Source organism: Hemitrygon akajei, chromosome 23 (genome assembly GCF_048418815.1).
Source record: "Hemitrygon akajei chromosome 23, sHemAka1.3, whole genome shotgun sequence".
In the NCBI taxonomy this organism is placed as follows: domain Eukaryota; kingdom Metazoa; phylum Chordata; class Chondrichthyes; order Myliobatiformes; family Dasyatidae; genus Hemitrygon; species Hemitrygon akajei.
In genome coordinates, this window is record NC_133146.1 from 11,731,697 (window position 1) to 11,736,313 (window position 4,617).

General features: G+C 42.3%; 1 long non-coding RNA gene across 1 annotated transcript; it reads right to left on the reverse strand.

Moving 5' to 3' along the window:
• Positions 1–254: 254 nt before the first annotated feature.
• Positions 255–4,280, reverse strand: LOC140715056 (uncharacterized). Its single transcript, XR_012096049.1, has 3 exons — positions 4,051–4,280; positions 1,945–2,076; positions 255–805 (listed from the first exon to the last, which is right to left on the reverse strand). It is a non-coding gene; the product is annotated as an uncharacterized lncRNA (long non-coding RNA).
• Positions 4,281–4,617: the final 337 nt, after the last annotated feature.

Genomic DNA, 4,617 nt, shown 5'->3' on the forward strand with positions numbered 1-4,617 from the left:
AGCTATGTCAGTGATATGACTGATTCTGATACCAATTCTGATTTATTACCCCACTCTCTCTCCTCCATCTCCACTCTTCACTCTTCCCTCCTCTATCTTCCTACCCCATCCTCATCCGGATCCACCTATTGCCTGACATCTCTTGCCCCATCCCTCCACCCACCCCTTTGTGCTGGCTTATTACTCTTCTGTCTTTCAGTCCAGATGAAGGATGTTGATCCGCAATGTTGACTGTCTATTTCCCATAAAGCTAATCTTCATGGGGGCTTGTGGGGTCTCCAGCAAGTATTATGTTGGCCAGACTGGGAGAAAACTATCCATGAATGTCAACTGGCTGTGAAGCAGCAAGATCAAGTCTCCCTCGTCTTTACCCATGAAGATCGAGAGGGACACAAATTCAACTGAGCATCAGTGAAAATCATGACACAAGCAAACTCGGAGCATGCAAGTGAATTCCTAGAAGTGTGGGTTCCCACAAACAATTTTGTAAACATATACATAGACCTCAATCCCATTTATGAGCCAATGTGGGCAAAATTCCAGACCACAATGCACGAAGTTCATCACACAACTAATCAGCAACGAGATTTCCTCCCCATATCATGACTGATTTTTTGAAATGATGTCAATCTGCTGATTGAAAGGTATATAAAAGCCAAACGTTCGGAGGACACACCACAGTCAAAACAGCACGCTGATGATGCCTCCTCGCATGGTGATGAAACATTTGCAAGTAACTTGCGAAGATCAGAAGACAACTCAACCCAACCAATCTTTATAACCTTATTTCTCCAATTTCTGGCATCTGTAAAATAAATGTAAAAAGGATAAAGATCAGTTGCATTTGTCAAATGTATATTGAAACATAAAGCACGTTGTTTGCATCAATCAAATCCGGAAAGAAGTATTGTGCTAGCTAGCCCACAAGCGTCACCATAATTCTGGCACCAACATAGCAATGCCCATAGCTTACTAACATCTTTGGAATGTGGGAGGAAACAGGAACACCCAGAGGAAACCAACGTGTTCATGGGAAGAACGTACTGACTGCTTATAGACAGCAGATGGATTCAAACCCCAATGTCATAGCTCCACTGTAACAGCATTATGCTAACCTCTACACTACCATGATGCCACAGCTGTAATCTGCAGTTCCTTATGTCTCCATTTATTCCTTAACTACAATATAACCAAGTTACAGATGATATGTAACAGGGATGCAGCAATAAGATTATGTTTGTTTTGCTCTAAATTCCTAATGTTGGAGCAAAATCCAGAAAAGGCCACGTTGTAGACGTTATCTCCTTTCATACAGGGGTGAGATAGACCAGCTGGTTGAATGGTGCCACAACAACCTTGCAGTCATCTTCAGTAAGACCAAGGGATTGATTTTGGAGTTCAGGCAGGGGAGTTGGGAGAACCTACACCAGTCCTCTTTGGGGCATCAGCAATACAAAGAGTGAGCAGCTTCAAGTTCCTGTATGTCAACATCTCAGAAGATCCTGGACCTAGCATAATATCACAGAAAAGGCACACCAGCATATATGCTTCATGAGAAGTTTGAGAAGGTTTGCTATGTCACCAAAGACTCTAAGAAACTTGTACAGATGTACCGTGAAGAGCTTTCTCACTGATTATATCACCGTCTGGTATGGAAACGCCAAAGAATCAAAAAAAGACTGCAGAGGGTTGTAGACTCAGCCAGCTCCATCATAGGGACTAGCCTCCTCACTACTGAGGACATCTTCAGAAGACGGTGTCTCATTAAAAAGGACCCTCACCATCAAGGATACGTCCTCTTCTCATTACTACCTTCAAAGGGGAGGTACACGAGCCTGCAGACCCACTCTCAGCAGTTTAGGAACAGCCATCTCCCTCTTTGTCATCAGACTTCTTGACAGTTCATGAGCCTGTGATCACTACCTCACTATTTTATTTACTCACTGGGCGTAAGTGTAAGTGTGATGCTATTCCACCTTGGGGCGTCATGTTCAGAGTTCGATGCCAGTGTCCTCTGGAAGGAGAATGCATGTCCTCCCCATGGAATGCATTGGTTTTTCCAGGTGCTCTGGCTTCCTGCACAGTAGAAAGATGTAACAGGTAGGTTAATTAGTCATTGTAAGTGAGGTTAGGGTTAAAATGGGGTTGGTGGTGGCATGACTCTATTCTGTGCTGTATCTCTGAATAAAAATAAAAAATAAAATAAAATTTTGCTTTATCTTCACTTTTTTATCATTTATTGTTTCTTTATTTGTTAATTTGTTTACTTATTTATTCATGTATGTGTGTGTGATTTATTTATTTATATTTCTTTTGTAACTTATCCTAATTTTTTATGTGTTGCACTGTTCTGATGCTGTAAAGCAACGAATTTCACAGCATACGGGTTTGTTTTGTTGTTGTTGCTTGTGTTGTTCTACTCAGCATTGTGGGTGAATATGTTTTGGTGCCAGAATGTGTGGCGACACTTGCGGGCTGCCCCCAGCGCATCCTTGGGTTGTTAATGCAAACACTGTATGTTCTGATGTACCTGTGATAAATAAATGAATCTGATCCCAACTCACATTGATGCCCGTGGCCGTGGTTGCCTTTGTTAGCCGGTGTTTAGGGAGCAGCTCCTTGCCTGCGTGGAAAGCTGGTGGAGTTCATTTACCTGAGTAATTACATTGTTAAATTCACCGATGTCATGGCAGTGGGGGTGGGGGGGGGGGGGGGGCTCATCACCAACAACGGCCTACAGAGAGGAGGAGGAAGAGTTCGAGGCCTGGTGCTCACACCTGAGACCAGACTGAAAAATCTAGGTTGATGTGACACAGGAGAAGTGCTACACAGATGGCAATGCAGAAACTCTAGCCATCTACTCTGTCAGTTGTAGGTAGTACGTTAGATGGAGACTAGGAGGTTTAACAGATTATCAGGTTACTATGTCATTGCTGTTCGACTGAGTATGTCATGTGCAAATTGGTCACCACCCTTCTGCACAACTCATTGTCAACATGTCAAAAGTGCCTCATTAGCTGAGAAGCACTTAGGGACAGCCAGACTTTGTACAATATCCCACAGAATGCAAATCCTTTCCCTTTTCATTATTATCAAGGGAGAAAATATTTCAATCAAACAATAAACCACCAAGGGAACCGAATTGCTTGTTTTGCCAAGTGCAGCAGCACCTTAAATGCATTCCTTAAAGAATGAATTCAGTACATGTGGCAGCCAGGACACCACCATTAAATGAGATTAAGTGGGATTAAATGTGAGACTGAGCTTTAGGTTTACAATAATAAACTATTTCACCATCAGGTGCATATTATGTTCATCGTTGCATTGAACTTTTCCATATTATGACTACCTTCAACTATTTGATAAAGCAAGAAACATTCAGAAAAGGCATTGAGTTAATGTATGCATGTTCACTGTGTCCTTTCATTACTCTGATTTAACATAGTTATTGAATTAGAGAGAGATTCTGCACAGGAACACCTTCAGCCCAGAAAGTCTGTGCCAACCACCAAATACTTATTTACACTAATCCAAAATTGTTTTTTTTTGTTACTTTCTCCATATTCCCATCAACATGCGCATGACTGCATGCCCAAACACCCGAGTAATTGAAAACTGGTCTAGTGATTTCCCGGCGTATGTGACAAATGAAGTCTTTTCAGGCTTCCAGCCGAGTACTGGTATCAATTATACCTGATGTTTCGATGTCAAACTCTGCCATCTTCATCAAGGATGAAGCGAACATTGGTACCTTATGAGATAGCTTGACTTTTTAGTCATCATTTAACCATTGAGGGGATATTCCAGCTTCCATCAAATCTACCATTATCACTGCACTCCTTGTTAACCTTCACCACCTGTCCTTGCAAACCTCCACACCACCCAACTCTGACTTTATTTTCCATTCCAAAATCTTCTACCATACTACAGCCTGCAAAATTCATGCCCATCTTATCGAGAACTGGAAAATTATTTTTAAATATCTCCAGATGCTGGACATCTGAAATGAAAACAGAAAGTATGGGAGAAACCCAGCAGCTTTTTCCATACCTGAAACATTAAATCTGTTTTCTTTTCCACCGATGCCGTCTGAAATCCTCCATGGACAGTCCCAAGCCTGGCTGTGAAAGGCGGAGGGTCGGGCACGAAGCTAGCAAACCCATTCTGTAAAAATCCAGAGCTACACAAACATTAACAGAAGCTCCAAATACCTCATTTCTGGGAGAGGAAGGATCTTCACCTCGCAGATGTACAAAGTCATGTGGCAGAAGATCAAGGGCCAATCAACCTTCTTTCGGCTCAGGACCAGAGAAGTCTGGTCAGCTGCTGTTGGCTTCCAATGCTTTAGTCAAAGTAGTGGACTCAAAGATGCTGCCTGATCTGTAATATTTATCCAGAATTTCTTGCTTGAATCCCTTCAGTTGGATTTTCACCTCTGCCACACTATTAATATGTCTTTCATCAAAATCACTAATAAAATCCTGAGTGATTAAAGTGTAGTGGGGTGAAGATACATCTGTACAAAGGAGGTGTAAAGCACTCCTTCCCTCTGCTAGCTTGCAGGTCACCCTTGGGCAAAGTTTAGCACCTGCTTAGCAATCCCCTAATCAAGGCCAT